Source organism: Schistocerca americana, chromosome X (assembly GCF_021461395.2).
Source record: "Schistocerca americana isolate TAMUIC-IGC-003095 chromosome X, iqSchAmer2.1, whole genome shotgun sequence".
Lineage (NCBI taxonomy): Eukaryota > Metazoa > Arthropoda > Insecta > Orthoptera > Acrididae > Schistocerca > Schistocerca americana.
This window is the reverse complement of record NC_060130.1, coordinates 337,721,743-337,742,282: the sequence shown is the minus strand read 5'-3', so window position 1 is coordinate 337,742,282 and position 20,540 is coordinate 337,721,743.

Genomic DNA, 20,540 nt, shown 5'->3' with positions numbered 1-20,540 from the left:
TGCATTCGCGAATGGAGCGTGGGAACAATGACTGAAGGTAGGCCATTATACTGGTTTTAATTTCTCCAATTTTCTCGTCGTATTCGTTACGAGAGATTTATATGGAAGGAAGTAATGTATATGGAGTGAAGTATATGGAGAGTGATCTTTCGAAATTAAGGCAGCAAACTTCTCCATGAGGCACATCACCTCTCTTTTATCGTCCGCCAATGGAGTTGGTTAAGTATCAAGGTAACGCACTCGCGACGACTAAACTATACCTTGACGAAAGTCACCGCTCTTGTTGCACTTCTCTGTCTCATCTATCAGTCCTATCTCGTAAGGATATCATATTGACAAACAATACTAAAGAATCCGTCGACAAGTGCCTTATAAGCCACTGCCTTCATGAATGAGCTACATTTCCTTAAGATTCTTCCTTTGAATCTCAGTCTGACATCTGCATTTATTCCTATTTGTTTTGTATGGCATTCCACTTAGGGTCGTTCTGGATAGGTCCTCCTGGATATTTTGCTGCATGTAATGTTTCCAGCACTGTAGCTGCACAGTAGTGGCTTTGTTTTCATATGTGTGTGGAGTCATAAGACAGCAATTGGTTTCATATGAAAAACAGATAAACCTTATAAGACTTCGTGGCAGATTAAAACTGTGTGCCGGACCGAGACTCGAACTCGGGACCTTTGCCTTCCTCGGGCAAATGGTTTATTACCTTTTTCTTTTTCTTTTTATCAAGTGCTCTGCCGAATTTTTTTTGCAAGTGATCTACCATCTTTTTTTTTTCTTTTTTTTCTGTACCACTTTTTTCCGCCTCTGAACAGGAAAGGGAAACTACAAAAAAAAAGTCTACATGCCACCGCCACTTGTGTCCTAAGAAAAAAAAGTTCACCTCTTCAGGCGTGGGCACCTATCTATGCCCCAAAATAACTAACCTATTCCTACAAGGGTGTAGGAAAGAAAGAAAGTAGGGAGGCAGAACATACAGAGTAGTGATGAAAATGAAAGTAGTTGTGTACGGGCTTTTGTTTTTTAGTTTATTTTATTTCATTTTTTGGTTTTGGTTTTTTTTCCTTTTGTTGTACGTATATTTTTATTTTCTTTTATTTATTTATTTCTGTTTCGATTTTTTTTTAAATTATTAAATTAGTCTATGTACCGGAATTTCAGGAGTTGCTAACGCCTTCCGATTGGCGGAAAATCCAAACCTGTCTTCTCGAAATTTTAATGGAGATTCCGTTTGTAGTACGTTCAGAACATCTTGTTGGCAAAAAAAGCATCAGCATCTCATGGCTTGGACGTTCCAGCTGGAAGGCGGGTCATGAAAGGCGCTCCATAGGAAATTGGGAAAGAACTGCTTGTATCTGGGGTTGAGAACAAGTGCACAGTGTCGATCATTAACGTACGTCAAATAACCTACTTCTGATCTCTCGTCGGGGCCAAAAAGGTAGAGGGGTGTATGACCGCGTATCCAATTCACAGCGTTAGTTTTGGTTGCGGAGTAATGAATCACATCCGGGAATAAAAGCATCAGGAAATTGATCTGAGTAGCTGTCTGTCGGCAAAGGAAAGCCAAGATACGCTGCGCGAGCCTCCAGACGTCAGACGGTGGACCACATGAGAGTCGATGAGCGTCTGTGTCATCTACACCACAGTGAACACAGAGGGGTGTGTCAGCAAAGCGGATGCGGTTGAAACGAAACGGGTTGACCTGTTTGCCATTGACGGTGATATACTCGTACTAGGTGGTCTGGACGCTGGTGCCGAGATAACCTGCATGCACCGCTTTCCATACCCGACGCCATATGATCTAGGGAAACTTGTGTTCGATGGGGTTGGGGGTTCGACACATTTTTAATGTGTAGTGTACAGTCTTTGTCTGGACTGTATGTGGAAGGGATAAGGAGAGGAGGATATAAATTAATTCAAGAAAGAAGTGCCAAAAGGGATAAAACGGGGGTGCAATGTCTGATAACATGACTGGGTCTGACATGTAGACTGGGGCATATTCATGCAAAGGCAGTCCGGTCCGGCACGTCGGGCAGAGACGCCAGACTTTCTGTTGGGAGCTAACGAAACGTGCCGTAACTCTGTCTGACGCATGGAATAAGCCCATTCAATCACGCTCCCGCGGGAGGGCAAGGAAGATATATTGAACTTCAAATAACATCCCGGTACAGACAAAGGATCCCATCGCCATCAACATACGACGTGCGAGGTTAATCGGAAACGAGAACACTTGAGCCACATGGGGGATGCGTGAGGCATGGTAAACATTCACGTATTGCGTACGATGTACAGTGTCGAGGATTCTAAGCCGGTGGTCCACAAGGACAGCCCTGGTCGTTTGGAGGAGACGTCTGCTGTTGCTTGCCGCTGAACGACGGAGGTCATTCATAAAATCAATGCCCAAACAGCGGACGCTGGTGGTCACACTTAGAGGAGCGACCTACACTATGTGATCAAAAGTATCCGGACATCTGGCTGAAAATGACTTACCAGTTCGTGGGGCCCTCTATTGGTAATGCTGGAATTAAATAAGGTGTTTGCTCACCCAACCCATTCTTCACGGAGTGCTGCACTGAGGAAAGGTATTGATGTCAGTCGGTGAGGCCTGGCACGAAGTCGGCTTTCCAAAACTACCGAAAGGTGTTCTATAGGATTAACGTCAGGACTCTGTGCAGGCCAGTCCATTACAGGGATGTTATTTTCGTGTAACCACTCCACCACAGGCCGTGCATTATGAACAGGTGCTCGATCATGTCGAAAGATGCAGTCGCCATACCCGAATTGCTTGGGAAGCAAGAAGGTGCTTAAAACATCAGTGTAGAACTGTGCTATGGTAGTGCCACGCAAAACAACAAGGGGTGCAATCCCCCTCCATGAAAAACGGGACCTCACCATAACACCACCGAATTTTAATGTTGTCACTACAAACGCTAGCAGATGACGTTCACCGGGCATTCGCCATACCCACATCCTGCCATCGGATCGTCACATTGTGTACCGTGATTCGCCACAACGTTTTTCCACTCTTCAGTCGTCCAATGTTTACGCTCCTTACACCAATCGAGGTGTCGTTTGGCATTTACCTGCGTGATGTGGCTTATGAGCATCCACTCAACCGTGAAATCCAAGTTTTCTTACCTCCTGCCTAACTGTCATAGTACTTGCAGTGGACCCTGATGCAGTTTGTAATTCCTGTGTGATGGTCTTGATAGATGTCTGCCTATCACACATTTCGACCCTCTTCAAATGTCGGCGGTCTCTGTCAGTCAACAGCCGAGGTCTGCCAGTACGCTTTTGTTCTGTAGGTGTAGCTTCACGTTTCCACTTCACTATCACATCTGAAACAGTGGATCTAGTGATGTTTAGGAGTGTGGAAATCTCGCGTACAGACGTGTGACACAAGTGACACCCAATCACTTGACCATGTTCGAGATCCGTGAGTTCCAGGGAGCTCCCCACTCTGCTCTCTCACCATGTCTAATAACTACTGAGGTCGCCTATATGGAGTACCTAGGGGTAGGTGGCAGCACAATGCACCTAATACGAAAAACGTATGTTTTTTGGGTTGTCCGGATGCTTTTGATCACATAATGTATCTCACAAGTAGATCCTCACCAACGAGCAGAACCGTCGATTTGGAAACGTTAAGAGAACTGCCCAATGTCTCCCCATATGTCGCCACCCAAGTCAGAGCCTCGCGAACATCGTCTTCATTGCGGTGGTAAACTAGATCGTCAGCACAGGCTGTACAACAGAAGCAGTGACCATGCAAAGTGAGCCTCACCAGGCGTTGAGGAAGCCCCTGGAGTAGATGCTCTAATGCCAAAGCATACAGTATCCCTGTCGGGCAGAGCGCTCTACATCTACATACATATTCCGCAATCCACCATACGGTGCGTGGCGGAGGGTACCTAGTACCACAGCTAGCATCTTCTCTCCCTATTCCACTCCCAAACAGAACGATGGAAAAATGCCTATATGCCTCTGTACGAGCCTTAATCTCTCTTATCTTATCTTTGTGGTCTTTGCGCGAAATATAAGTTGGCGGCAGTAAAATTGTACTGCAGTCAGCCTCAAATGCTGGTTCTCTAAATTTCCTCTGTAGCGATTCACGAAAAGAAAGCCTCCTTTCCTCTAAAGATTCCCACCCTAGTTCCTGAAGCATTTCCGTAACACTCGCGTGATGATCAAACCTACCAGTAACAAATCTAGCAGCCCGCCTCTGAATTGCTTCTATGTCCTCCCGCAATCCGACCTGATAGGGATCCCAATCGCTCGAGCAGTACTCAAGAATAGATCGTATTAGTGTTTTATAAGCGGTCTCCTTTACAGATGAACCACATCTTCCCAAAATTCTACCAATGAACCGAAGATGACTATCCGCTTTCCCCACAACTGCCATTACATGCTTGTCCCACTTCATATCGCTCTGCAATGTTACGCCCAAATACTTAATCGACGTGACTGTGTCAAGCGCTACACTACTAATGGAGTATTCAAACATTACGGGATTCTTTTTCCTATTTATTTGCATTAATTTACATTTATCTATATTTAGAGTTACCTGCCAGTCTTTACACCAATCACAAATCCTGTCCAAGTCATCTTGTATCCTCCTACAGTAACTGAACAACGATACCTTCCCGTACACCACAGCATCATCAGAAAACAGCTATCCACCATATCCAAAAGATCATTTATGTAGATGGAAAACAACAGCGCACCCACCAAACTTCCCTGGGGCACTCCAGACGATACCCTCACCTCCGATGAGCACTCACCATCGAGGACAACGTACTGGGTTGTATTACTTAAGAAGTCTTCGAGCCACTCACATACTTGGGAGCCAATACCATATGCTCGTACCTTAGTTAGGAGTCTGCAGTGGGGCACCGAGTCAAACGCTTTCCGGAAGTCGAGGAATATGGCATCCGTCTGATACCCTTCATCCATGGTTCGCAAGATATCATGTGAAAAAAGGGCGAGTTGCGTTTCGCAGGAGCCATGCTTTCTAAAGCCGTGCTGATGCATGGACGGCAACTTCTCTGTCTCAAGGAAATTCATTATATTCGAACTGCAACAAACCGATGTTAAGGATATTGGTCTGTAATTTTGAGGATCCGTCCTTCTACCCTTCTTATATACAGGCGTCACTTGCGCTTTTTTCCAGTCGCTCGGGACTTTACGTTGGGCAAGAGATTCGCGATAAATGCAAGCTAAGTAAGGAGCCTATGCAGTAGAGTACTCTCTGTAAAACCGAATTGGAATCCCATCAGGACCTGGCGATTTATTTATTTTCAACCCATTCAGCTGCTTTATAACCCCAGGGATGTCTATCACTATGTCCTCCATACGGGAATCTGTACGAGACTCAAACGGCGGTATGTCTGTACGAATCTCTACTAACTTTTGCCTGTCCTCATTCTCCCGATCTTTCTTGTACCGCGAGTGCAACTGTCTTTGCTTCCTGAGCATTCTCCGAATTGCGCTGTTAAACCACGGTGGGTCTTTTCCGTCCGTAACCCTCTTTTTCGGCACATACTTGCCCAATGCGTGATTTACAATGTGTTTAAAATTTGCCCATAATTCTTCCACGTCCATCGTACCGGAAGTAAATGAAGTCGATTCATTTACTAAGTGGGATGCTAACAACTGCTTATCTGCATGGACAGCAACTTCTCTGTCTCAAGGAAATTCATTATATTCGAACTGCAACAAACCGATGTTAAGGATATTGGTCTGTAATTTTGAGGATCCGTCCTTCTACCCTTCTTATATACAGGCGTCACTTGCGCTTTTTTCCAGTCGCTCGGGACTTTACGTTGGGCAAGAGATTCGCGATAAATGCAAGCTAAGTAAGGAGCCTATGCAGTAGAGTACTCTCTGTAAAACCGAATTGGAATCCCATCAGGACCTGGCGATTTATTTATTTTCAACCCATTCAGCTGCTTTATAACCCCAGGGATGTCTATCACTATGTCCTCCATACGGGAATCTGTACGAGACTCAAACGGCGGTATGTCTGTACGATCCTCCTGCGTGAAAGATTTCTCAAATGCGAAATTTAAAATTTCAGCTTTCGTTTTGCTGTCTTCCGTTGCCAGACCAGACTGATCAGTGAGTGACTGGATGGAAGCCTTCGGCCCGCTTACCGATTTTACGTAAACCAGGATTTCCTTGGGTTTTCAGCAAGATCTTTTGCTAAGGTATGACGGTTGTAGTGGCTGCATGCTTCACGCATCGCTCTTTCTACAGCAGCACGAATCTCTACTAACTTTTGCCTGTCCTCATTCTCCCGATCTTTCTTGTACCGCGAGTGCAACTATCTTTGCTTCCTGAGCATTCTCCGAATTGCGCCGTTAAACCACGGTGGGTCTTTTCCGTCCGTAACCCACGTTTTCGGCACATACTTGTCCAACGCGTGATTTACAATGTGTTTAAAATTTGCCCATAATTCTTCCACGTCCATCGTGCCGGAAGTAAATGAAGTCGATTCATTTACTGAGTGGGATGCTAACAACTGCTTATCTGTTCTTTCTGATGAGAATACTCTCCCAGCCTTCTTGACGGACTTTTTAACTTTCGTAACCATAGCCGTAATGACAACATCATGATCACTAATCCCTGTCCCAACACTGACACCGTCGATGAGGTCTGGTCTGTTCGTGGCTACCAAATCCTAAGTATTTCCATTACCCGTTGGCTGTCATTTAACTGCTCAAGACAGTTTTCGGATAACGTGTTCAAAAGTAATTCACACGACGGCTTGTCTGCACCACCTGCAGTGAATCCATAGACATCCCAGTCTATACTAGGTATGTTGAAGTCGCCTCCGACTAATATAGCATGATCCGGGTACTTCTGCGATACAGAGTGTAGACTCCCTTTGCATGATTCTAGAACTCTCACGGTGGAACCTGCTGGCCGGTAATAACACCCAAAAAATAACTTTATTTCTCCTAGCCCTGTTAAACGTGTCCCGATAACTTCACAGTCACACTCTACTTCGACCTCAGTAGACACAAATTTTTGTCAACTACAATGAAGACACCACCTCCTATGGTGTCTAGTATGTCTTTCCCATATACGTTCCAACCCTCACTAAATATTTCAGAACTTCCTATCTCAGGGTTCAGTCAGCTCTCAGTCCCGAGAATAATTTGCGCGCCACACGCTTCCTGGAGGGCAGTAAATTCAGGAACTTTATTCCGAACACTCTGAAAATTTACTGGTAAAATCTTGACAGCTGAAGTGTCTTTACACTGAACGCGTCCTCATTTCCCTGCCTGCACGTCGACTGGTGAGTGTTCATTAGGACACCTCACACTACTGCCTAGCCTAAAAAAAACCCACGTGCACGCTACAAGTACTCTGCTACCCAAGTAGCCGCTTCCTTTGTGTAGTGCATCCCTGACATATCTAGGGGCGTCCTACAATTTCCCACCCAATAGAGCAAGTCTAGAAATCTGCAGCCAAGGCCGTCACAGAGTCGACAAAGCCTCTGGTGGAGACCCTCCACTGGGCTCCAAACCAAAGGACCCCGATCCACTCTGGGAACGATGCTGTAACGAGAGAGTTCTGCTTGCACCCCGTGTGCGAGGTCAGCGGTCTTCACCAGATCCGCCAGCCGCCTGTGCGAACTGAGGATCGCCTCAGAACCCAAGCGACAGGCATCACTGGTACCGACGTGAGCAACTACTTGCAGACGACTGAACCCCGTGCGCTCGATAGCTGCAGGCAAGGCCGCCTCCACATCTTGGATGAGGCCCCCCAGCAGACAAACCGAGTGCACGTTGGGCTTCTTTCCAGCCCTATACGCTATTTCCCTAAGGGGTTCCATCACTCGCCTAACGTTGGAGCTCCCAATAACCAGCAAGCCTTTGCCCCCATGTGCCTGCTCGGGCCCTCCTGATGGAGAGTCCACCTGCCCACTGACAGGATGAACGGGCGAGGCCAGACGGCCAGCCTCCACATTGGCCCTCCGCCTCGAGTGACGCGAACGCGTTGCAGTCCGCCACTCACCATGAGGTGAGGGCGGTCCCAGCGCGCCGGGTACACTACAAGGTGCCTCGGCGGCGGAGTCAGCGGACGCAGCAAGCGACACCTGGGGTGTCCAAAGCGACGCATCAAACCCTCAGCCGTCGCTGCACCTCGAGGCAGCAGCCTGAAGGCGGTTGATCGTGGCCAACAGCACGCTCAGCTGCTCGCGAATCGCGACCAGTTCCTCCTGCGCCCGCACACAGCACGCACACACCCTATCCATCCTACTGCTAATGTCTGGACGTATAGAGTTGCTACAAATAAAACAGCAATACGCGACTGCACAGTTGCGTCACCAGCGCCAGATTGAGCTGCGGTATATGAACAATTACTTGCGAACTAAGCAATCAAATGACCACGACTACGCCACTATACAGATATTACAATGCGATCCTACTCCTGTCTTAGTATAAATGAAAACCGCCTACGCAATGTTACACTCTACCGTTATTAAAATTTGATACTACCCCTTTCTAATTCGAAAACACGCAAATATCCGAAAAATTTCACCACGCAAGCACACAAACACACAAAGTAATTTGAATTAAACCTGCGGAACTAAAACTAAAAACTGAATATACGACTAGTTTCTGCTACTGCTGCTCGCACACGTCACTCTGCAAGCACATATGAAACTGCACTGGCCTCTGTCTGCTGCTAACTGACTCTACGAAGTAAACAGAAAGCACTGGCTGTCCAAAACAAACAACTGACCAACGACTCCACGAATTTATACTTTACAGCTATCAATAAGCAGTATTACTCCTCTCAAATATGAGAATCCGCAAGGAATTTATGTAATTAAATATGCAAGCGCACAAACACTCGGAAAGAAATGAAGAATCCAAGTACAAAACAAGTATGAAAGCTAAATGCGCGACTCGCTACTGCACTGCTGCTGCACTGCACCAGCGGCTGTTGAAGGTGCAAATGGTTCAAATGGCTCTGAACACTATGGGACTCAACTTCTGAGGTCATAAGTCCCCTAGAACTTAGAACTACTAACCTAACTAACCTAAGGATATCACACAAATCCATGCCCGATGCAGGATTCGAACCTGCGGCCGTAGCGGTCGCGCGGTTCCAGAGTGTATCGCCTAGAACCGCTCGGCCACTCCGGCCGGCGGCTGCTCAAGGCTCAAGGCTCGATCGCTAGAGACGCGATGAGGCGACCATTACAGAATATTATTGTAGTCGCGCTGCTCAAGAGCCACATTAGCACTGTTACTATACGAGCAGGAAAACCCATGTGTTGGAGGACAGATTTCAGAAAGGTGTGATCGACATGGTCGAATGCCTGAAAGAAGTCAAGTGATGCTAATGCGCTAGGTAAATGTTGCGACCGCGCGAGCGCGATTACGTCCATGTAACGGCAAGGGGCCTTGTGGATATTGTTGTCACCGCCCAACTAAGTCTGATCAAGGGAGGTGACGTATCTTGCTGCCTTCTTGAGTCTTGAGGCCAACAAACGGGTAAAAATTTTCATTCACGTTGAGTGGAGTGATGGGCCGGTAATCACACATCCGTGATCGCCCATAGGGCTTAGGGATCAGGATGACGACCCCATCAAGGAAGGTGGCTGGTATCGTCGTTATGGGTGATATCAGTTCACGACAGATTGACGTCCAAGTAGGTATAAGAAGATAGCTAAAATTCTAGGGGAAGGCTTTCAGGTCCAGGGGACTTGCGGGCAGCTCCCACCTTCACAGCATCTAGGACTTCAGATGAGGTCACTTGCTCCTGAAGTTCTTGAGCCACATCCTCTGGCATGGTGTTGACAGTCAGTGCTACTACCTCCTCAATTATGGTCGGGGGATGTGAGACGGCAGCGTGCAGCCGGCGGAAATGAGAATAGAAAGTGTGACAATGGCGCATTGCGTAGTGTATCGTCGTTCTTCCGCATCGGTGAGGTCGTGGATGAGAGTCCGACGACGACGTCGGCGTTCTGTGAGGAGGTGGTACATCGAAGGCGTTTCGTGAGCCTTATGGTTACGGGTGCAGGATGTGACAAGGGTCCCTTCTAAACATCGTCTGCATGAGTGAAGTGATCTGCGCTTTAGCACGATGCACTATCATCTGACAGACAGGAAAGAAGGCCATCGAAGTGCAAGCACGTAACACTGCATAATAAAAGTCTATTGTGCTCGCTTTCCAAGTTTAGAAGTCTTTGCCATTTCCCATGAATACCCTGCTTAGAGCTGGTTTCGCTCAGGATAGCCACCAGGATAAGGTGAATGTGTATGCGAGGCGACGTCGACGACAGAGGGCCTACGCACCCTCAATGACCCGTCGGCAATTGGGGACAGTCAGGTGGGAAACGTTTAATTTCCACAAGCCGCGACTGTGCCACATCTGTTGGCGGGCAAGGACGACATTGCAGACGTTATCGTCGTGTTCAGAGAAAGCCAGAGGCCATACTTCGGCATGTCGAGTGTCGGCAGCGACGGGACGGGTGAGGTATATACGGTCGAGGTGACTTGTCAAATGCGCCGCATAGTATGTGAAACCTGCGTGGGTGTCATGAACCTTTGTCGATGTGTCAACAAGCTGAAGTCTGTTGGTGATGGCAGAGAGGGCCGCACACGGGGAATGACGTGGAAGTTGGTCATCAGGCTCTTGTGTGGAGCTGAAATTGTCACCGAGGACCATTTCATCCAGGGGACCCTCAAAAAGCGGCGTTACCTCGTGAGCAAAGAAGGGGCGTCGGTCACGACGTCGATTGGAACCGGACGGCGCATACACATTGAAGATGCGGACGCCGAACAGCCTGAGAGCCATACCTCTAGTATTAGGAAGGTAAACAACATCTTCAGAAGGATATCCAGAACGGAGGAGGATGGCGACTCCACTACCATTGTCAGAAGCATGGGAGATGTGTGCTGTATAGTCAGTGGGGGCGTAGAAATAAGTGACGATCACTTCTTGGAGGAGGACAATGTCGACGTCAGCAGCATAAATGGTCTCTCGGAACATTGTCAGTTTGTGTGAAGCCCGAATGGTGGCCATATTCATCCTCGCGTTGCGTTAGTGTTGTGGGCGTGCACCCACCATTGGCACAGATGTTCCAGCGGAGATGTCCAGCTGGCGTGCAGCATCCTGCTCAGTCACTGTAACGTCAATCACTGGGTGGGAGGTGGGTCAGGCTCCTCCTAGGGGCACTGCTTGACGAGAGGGCCACCATCTCGATCTGGTCCATCGTCGACATCATCAGCCCAGGAGACTGGAACAGGTGGCAAGCGACTGTAGCACTCATTGAGGGCGAGGTGTGGTGACGCTGTTGTAGTGGGATCTAGGGAATCTCCCGCCATAGGTTCCATTGTTGCCAGGTGGGATCGTTCGTCAGATGGGGCATCAGGAGCGTCCACTCCTGTCATCAGGGCGCTCGAAGGGAGATCACTGTCTTCTATCCGCTCCATTGCCTGTGATGCCACATAAAGAAGTGTGTCGTCGGATGGCGTTTGACTTCTCTTCTTCCGTTTTCGGAGCGACAGCTGCTATCGGAGGAGCTGTTCTGTATCAGAATGTGGACGTTCAATGTCCGAGTTCGCGCCAATCTGAAGAAAAGCAGAGATAGGCACCGCACACGCATCGATGTCCATCGCAGCGGGCGGGCTGGTCGTCGAGATCTGGAGAGTGGGTGGTCTCGTAGCCGTTGAAGGAGATGGTGCCGGTGAGGCCGCGGTCGCACCGTCATTTCCAGTGGAGAGTGCCGAAAGGAGAACATGAGCCTCCTGAAGTGACGCATCGGGGCTACGTACGGCTGTGGCGTAGCTGTCGAGTAAGGAAGTGACCGTCGCTTTATGAGCTCAGTCACTAGTCGGTACCTGGAGCAAACCTCAGCGGAGACAATCTGACCGAACATGACCCTCTTCTCCGCAACTAACACACGTCCGCGGATGGCCATCATACACCACGATGGCTTGCACGCAACGTATGAGCAGATAGGATGTACAGGTTTGGAGGATTCGATTTTGATTTGGCGGACACCATTCAACACGTGGTATGTTGTGAACGTCTGCCATTTTTCCGCAATGTGGACCATAACACTGCCGTAGGGTCGGAAAGCTTCGACGACCACGTCGTGTGGCACTTCGAACGGGAGCTCAAAGACCAGAATTGTTCGAAAACCTAAACCAGAGTGATGTACCGTTACCTCTCCAATATGCCCGTCAGAATGCTTAAACTTGAGTCCGTGTGCGTATTGTCGAACTACCTCAGCACATGCTTCCTCTTCCTCCGTCGTCATTTTAATATAGACTATTCTGGGTGTCCAGACGTAGCTCTTCACGAATGAATTGTTCAATTTCATAAGCACGTGGTCATGCATCTTCGAAAATGTTCAAATGTGTGTGAAATCTTATGGGACTTAACTGCTAAGGTCATCAGTCCCTAAGCTTACACACTACTTAAACTAAATTATCCTAATGACAAACACACACCCATGCCCGACGGAGGACTCGAACCTCTGCCGGGACCAGCCTCACAGTCCATGACTGCAGCGCCCGAGACCGCTCGGCTAATCCCGCGCGGCCATGCATGTGTCGTCTTGGAATGTTACTTTAAGTGTCGCTCGGCAGTAACGGTTCGCCATAAGGTGCAGTAGTAATGTACACTACACAACACGAAGTACCGGGACGCGGAAGTAAACAACTGTGGTGCGCTGTCCGGCGCGCGGAGCCAGTACGCACGTGACCACGGCCGAAAGCCGATTGACGCTAAACGATCGTTTGACGAAAGTCACCGCTCTTGTTGGACCTTCCCTATCTCTTCTATCAGTCCTACCTCGTAAGGATCTCATATTGACGAACAGTATTCAAGAATCGATCGACAAGCGCCTTATAAGCCATTGCCTTCGTGAATGAGCTACATTTCCTTAAGATTCTTCCTTTTAATCTCAGTCTGGCATCTGCATTTATTGCTACTTGTCTTATGTGACGTTCCATTTAAGGTCGCTCCGAATAGGTCCTCATCGATATATTACGGTATGTAATATTTCCGTCCGCAGCTCGTGGTCGTGCGGTAGCGTTCTCGCTTCACACGCCCGGGATCCCGGGTTCGATTCCCGGCGGCGTCAGGGATTTTCTCTGCCTCGTGATGACTGGGTGTTGTGTGATGTCCTTAGGTTAGTTAGGTTTAAGGAGTTCTAAGTTCTAGGGGACTGATGACCGTAGCTGTTAAGTCCCATAGTGCTCAGAGCCATTTTTTGTAATATTTCCAGCACTGTAGTTGTACAGTAATGGCTTCATTTTCATATGTATGCGGAGTCATAAGACAACAATAGGTTTCATATTAAAAACAGATAAACCTTATAAAACTTCCTGGGAATATAAAACTGTGTGCCGGAGACTGGAACTCGGGACCTTTGCTTTAGGCCGGCAATTGGTTTACCACCTGAGGTACCCCTCCTCACAGCTTCAATTCCGCCAGTATCAGCACACACTCCACTACAGAGTGAAAATTTCATTCTGATAAACCTTAAGCTACATATATTGTCATTATTCAGAAAATGGTCATGGAATTCTGAAGAATGAATCATCACAGGATTCTTCTCTCTTAGAACTACGATAATACAAACAGAAATTTCAGTAGTGCTGTTTGAACAAGCGAAGTTGATACCCATTTCTGTGTAGACAATACCGCTTCAAAACGAAACTATGCAAAACTTAGTAAGGACTCTCTCACAACTGATCTGGCGGAAAGAAGAATTACGATATCTCAGATATGTCCAGAAATAATTGAGGTAAACATCTTGACTGAATCATCCAGTATTGCTGCAAAACTAAGTAAGTAAATGTAATGTATATTACCATATGTGTTGATCCTACAATTGTTAGAATTCTACGATGAAGACAATTACTTTGGATCTTAGATTAATACTCGTAAATTTTTGTGCATCTATCCTCATATTGGCTGCAATGTCACAGTTTAGCCATTAGCGATAACCTGTATATAATTACTGACTGGTCTACGTGTTCAGAAGAAAGCCTATATCTGTAAACAGTGACAGTGTAAAATCGAGTAGATTACATCTGTGCATAAATGCTCTTTAAATTCTTGTTTTTTGTATCAGACGTCACATCCTATCTCATTTTAACAAATGTCTTGGTCCACTCCTGAGCTTCGTCTGTTTCAGCTCTTTTAAATGTAATACGTTCTACATTAGATGTGAACGAATCCTTTTCCACATGTTTGTCTGGGACTTGACAGTGTCGCCATCGTTCAGTACATAGTACTTCCCACTAATCTCGTAAGCCTTACAGACAGAACGTTGGTTAAATTGGACAAAGATCAAGGAGGAACCCAGTCTGGACTTACCTAAAGAAACATTGAAAAATTTACCTGAAGCTATTTAGCGAAGACAGAACAGGTAAAGAAGGATGTCCAGTAGGCAGGTTTGAGATTCACTTCCCTGAATTGATTTACTTATTAGAAATAGCATTGCATTTCTTACGGGTAACCTGTTCTGGCCTAAAACCTACATCTACACTTACATGGTTATTCTGCATAAAGTTCTTATGCGCCTGGCAGAGGGTTCATCAAACCACCTTCACACAACTTCTCTCTTATTCCATTTCCGAACAGCGCACAGAAAGAGCGAACACATTTATCTTTCCGTGCGAGCTACGATTTTCATTATTTTACGGTAATGATCGTTCCTCCCTATGCAGGTGGAAGTCAAAAAAATATTTCCGCACTCGGAGGAGAAACGTGGTGACTGACATCTCGTGAGGAGGTCGTGCCTTTGTTTTAATGGTGTCCACCCCAAATACTGTATCACTTCTGTGACACTCTCTCCCTGTTTCTCGGTAATATAAAACGTTTTGCCCTTCTTTGGGCTTTCTGGGTGTACTCCGTTACTCATAACTGGTAAGGAACCAACACCCCACAGCAGTAGGTTGGACAAGCGTAGAGTAGGCAGTCAGTTTAGTAGATGTGTGGCTTCTTCTAGGTGTTCTGCCAATGAAAAGCAGTCTCCGGTTCACCTTCCCCACAACATTCCCAATTCTTTCCAATTTAAGTTTTTCGTAATTGTAATTGCTAGGAATTCCGTTGAATTTATGGCCTTCAAATCTGATTGATTTATCATGTAAAGAAATTCCTTTTAGCACTCATGTGAATGACCTCACACGTTTAATTATTTGTGGTCAATTGGTAATTCTCGCACCATTCAGATATCTTATCTAAATCGTTTCGTAATTTGTTTTGATCTTCTGATGACTTTACTACACGACAGACAACAGCATCGTCTGAGAACGACCTAAGATGGCTGCTCAGGTTGTCTCCTGCAACTTCTATGTAGATAAAGAACGACAGAGCGCCCTTAACACTACCTTGGGAAAGGCAGAAATCACTTCTGTTCTACCTGACGGACTTTCCGTCAGTTACTACGAACTGTGACCTCTCTAAGAGTAAATCACGTATTCAGTCGCATAACTGAGACGATATTCCATAAGCACGAAATTTGATTACAAGCTGCTTGTGAGGTGCAGTGTCATAAGTCTTCTGGAAATCTAGAAATACGGAATCAGTTTGAAATCCCTTGTGGATCGAACATTTCACTTCAGTGAAAAGCTAGTTTTGATTCACATCAAATGTGTGTTGACTGTGTATCAACAGATAGTTGTCTGCGCGATAATTCTTATCGTTTGAACAAAATATATGCTCCAAAATCCTGCTGCATATCAATTAATGATATTGGCCTGCTGCAGTCATGGACAGTGCGGCTGGTACCGGCGGAGGTTCGAGACCTCCCTCGGGCATGGGTGTGTGTGTTTGTCCTTAGGATAATTTAGTTTAAGTAGTGTGTAAGCTTAGGGACTGATGACATTAACATTTAAGTCCCATAGGATTTCACACACATTTGAACTTTCTTTTTATATTGGCCTGAAATTTAGTGGATTACTTCTATTGCCCTCTTAAATACTGGTGTGAACTGTGCAACTTTCCTGTCTTTGGGTAAGCACCATTCGTTGAGCCCTCTTAAATACTGGTGTGAACTGTGCCACTTTCCTGTGTTTCGGTAAGGATCATTCGTTGAGAGAACGGTTATATATGATTGTTAAGTATAGAGTTATTGCATCAGCATACTCTGAAGAGAACCTTGTTTGTATACAGTCTGGACCGGAACTCCTGCTTTTATTAAGCGACTGAAGTTGCTTCACTACTCCAAGAACGTTGTTGTTATTGTGGTCTTCAGTCCTGAGACTGGTTTGATGCAGCTCTCCAAGCTTCTTCATCTCCCAGTACCTACTGCAACCTACATCCTTCTGAATCTGCCTAGTGTATTCATTTCTTGGTCTCCCTCTACGATTTTTACCCTCCACGCTGCCCTCCAATACTAAATTGGTGATCCCTTGATGCCTCAGAACATTTCCTACCAACCGATCCCTTCTTCTAGTCAAGTTATGCCACAAACTCCTCTTCTCCCCAATTCTATTCAATACCTCCTCATTAGTTATCTGATCTATCTATCTAATCTTCAGCATTCTTCTGTAACACCACATTTTAAAAGCTCCTATTCTCTTCTTGCCCAAATTATTTATCGTCAATGTTTCACTTCCATACATGGCTACACTCCATACACATACTTTCGGAATGGACTTCCTCAGATTTAAATCTATACTCGATGCTAACAAATTTCTCTTCTTGAGAAACGCTTTCGTTGCCATTGCCAGTCACTTTTTATATCCTCTCTACTTCGACCATTATCAGTTATTTTGCTCCCCAAATAGCAAAACTCCTTTACTACTTTAAGTGTCTCATTTCCTAATCTAATTCCCTCAGCATCACCCTACTTAATTCGCCTGCATTCCATTATCCTCGTTTTGAAGAGAATATCTACTTCTAATTTGCTCTCGTGTATTAAATGATACTGATACTGTGCTTCACTTCCGTGGAAGCTTGTGATAATCCTTTCCAACTCATCAGACGGACGCTGACTGACAGTGTTATGACGTTATTTACTGATACTAGAATCATTATTGTACTTTTGCTCTACCTTTCCAGTCGGATCTAAAGAGTTTCTTTGTCTTACTATTGCTAGGGCGGCTAAGAGAGAAGAAAAGCAACTGAGCCAGGATAAGAAACGCCGTCAGAATACAAAGAACGGCACTGGTGCGAGGAAACGCCAAAGAAAGGCAGAGGTACCCCAACAAGAAACAGAAACGCAGGAACGGAACAACACTGAGTCAGCTGAAACGCCATCCATTACCGCTGGCTGTGAAGGATACAGTGGAGGGAAGGTAAGTACACCTATTCAATAGTTAATAAGCACCCATATTTTTGTACAAGTAGATTTTTGGGAACCTAATACAGTATTATTATTATACGGCACAGAATAGCCGTTTCTGCGATTTATACAGTACCAATGCTTTCAACCTGGGTAATTATGAAAGGTTCGGTCACTTTGTTTTGCTCGGGAATGTTTCTCTGGTAAGAGCGAAACGAGTAAGATACCATACCAATTAAAAGCTCTGTTCAACTGCGTAATACACATATTTCATCGTATTTACTGTAAACCATTGGTATAATACATACGAGTTCAAAATGACTTGCAGCCAAAGTCTTACACACACATGAGAGCATAAAGAAAAATGAAAGCGGCAACACGTCATCTCACAGTTGCGTCTCAACAAGTGGATGACCATTGTTGTCAAGTTATGGTATTATGGGACACCAACTAAGTTAAGTAATTATGTCATCCTTCTTTTATTAGAATCCAGCTCCTCAGGGTCATTAGTCGCATCAATGGCTGACAAGACCCTAGCGACGGAGTTCTGTGCAACAAAATGAGAAAAAAAGAAGTTGTATGTAGGAACTTTCTGATTTTAAGACACAAAGTTAAACGTGAGATAATTATTCAAACACAGTGAAAGAGAGCGCTAGGTAATCACCACCTCCTATTGATTACTTTCTTTTGATTTTCGTTCACAATATCGCTGAATTATATAAAATATTTTTACTTAAAGCTTTGTGTTGGGTATGCAATACAAAAATGGAAACGAACGTTTAAATCTCAGATGAGAGTTACAATTTAAGTACAATAGATTCTATTTGGGAAAACTGCGATAGCCACAGAGAGTTTATAATTCATGTTCCCCTTCGTCTTTTTATAGAGTTGCAAATCCTGATTTGCCAGATGTTGTTCTATCTCTCTAACTTACGAGAAGTTCCATAATTACAGTGGCACTAATCTCTATGCACTGTGCAATGCAATGCAAAATATCGTGAATATGTAACAATATGTAAATAACTATATTCTCTTTGAAGCAATTCTGATATTCTGTGCCTGTTTGTCAAGTCACGGTAAAACTGATGAGCTTCTGTGGACTTGTTCTCTTATGGTTAATTTAGAGCACCTATAGAGCGTCTCGAGTTTAGAAAACACTGTTTCCAAGAGAATACTTAACATTAGATAATGTCAAAATTAAATAGCCTGAAGACTGCTCAACGACTACTACCTGTAGGAGTGTATTATTTACAATATAGCACCATAGCTATTAAAGGTTCTAGAGTATATCAACTGCATGATTAGTGATTTACAAAATATGATTTGTTTGCTTTAAATCTAATACTGTGTGAGATAAGTTAAAAATTTAGGAAACGTCCATTTAAAATCATTTGGAGCTCATTTTTCAACATTGCTTCTTCGGATGGAACTAAGGAGACTGGTTTGGTGCAGCTCTCGATTCAGTGAAAGTCTCTTCTTCTACGAGTAACTACTGCAACCTACATCCGTCTGAATTTGCTTACTGTATTAATCTCTTGGATTCCCTCTAAGGTTCTGACTTCCCACTCTTCACTCCAGTACTAAACCGGTGATCCATTGATGACTCAAAATGTTTCCTACCAACCGGTCTCTTCTTCCAGTTAGGTTGTGCCACAAATTTCTTTTCTCCCCAATTCTATTCAGAACCTTCTCATTATTTACGTGAGCGGTCTATCTAGTCTTCAGCATTCTTACCTAGCACCACATTTCAAAAGCTTCTATTCTCTTCTTGTCTAAACTGTTTATCGTCCATGTTTCACTTCTATAAATGGCTACACTACACACAAGTACTTTCGGAAAGGACTTCCTGACATCCAAATCTATGCTAGATTTTAACAAATTTCTCTTTTCAGAAACGCTTCTCTTGCCATTGCCAGTCTACATTTTATACCCTTTCTTCTTCGATCATGATCAGTTATTGTGCTGCCAAATAGAAAACTGATCTAATCCTTTAAGTTTATCATTTCCTGAGCTAATTCCCTCAGAATCCTCTGATTTAATTCGACTGCATTCCATTAGCTTTGTTTTGCTTTGGTTGATGCTCGTCTTATATCCTACTTTCCAGAAATTGTCCATTCTGTTCAACTGCTCTTCTAAGTCCTATGCTGTCTCTGACAAAATTCCAACGTCACCATCAAACCTGAGAGGTTTTATTTCTTTTTCCTTGATTTTCATTCCTATACAAAGTTTGGCTTCTTCTTTACTGTTTGCATGAAATACAGATTGAATAACTTCAGGGATATGCTACAACACTGTCTCACTCCCATCTCAACAACTGCTTCATTTTCATGCCCCTCGACTCTTATAACTGCTATCTAGTTTCCGTACAAACTATAAATAGCCTTCGCTCCCTTTGTTTTACCCATGTTACCTTTAGATATTATCAAAATCTTTATTTAAATGCACATATGCTTTAAACGTAAGTTTGCCTTTCCTTTACCTATCTTCTATCAGAGGTAGCAGGTGTTCCTACAATTCTCGAGAATCCAAACTGATCTTCACCAAGGTCGGTTTTTACCAATTTTTCCGTTCTTTTATAAGGAATTCGTATTAGTATTTTGCAACTGTAGCTTATTAACCTGATAGATCGAAAATTTTCACACCTGTCAGCACCTGCTTTCTTTGGAATTGGAATTATTATATCCTTCTTGAAGTGTGAGGATATTTCACCTAACTCACACATCTAGCTCACTAGGTGGAAGACTTGTCGTGGCGACACTCCCAGGGCTATCGTTAGTTCTACTGGAATGTTGTCTAATACTGGGGACTTGTTTTGACTTAGGACTCTGAGTGCTCTCTCAAATTCCTCACTTAGTATCATATCTCCCATGCCAAGTTCATTTATGTACTCATCCATTTCCATAATATTGCCTTCAAGTGCTTCTCCCTTTTAAGGACCCTCTATGTACTCCTTCCATCTTTCTGCTTTCCCTTCTTTTGCCATATCTTAAAAAAATAACGTCTGTCTTAGGCACGAAAGGCAATCCTGGATTAGACCTTCTCATGCATTCTCTTTCACACAGTGTGTCGATGTGCGGAAGCTGAATAGATTGCAGGTACACTAAGGATGACACTCTCCTTTTCTTAGTGTGCATAGCATTAAGTATGTGCTCATGGTGTAGGCGCTGGCGGCGGACATCGATCTGGGACATGGAATGCCGCAGCAGTACGGCTCACCCCCATCATTTCTGCCTCCATCTTCACGTAAAGGATGCACATCACCCACACT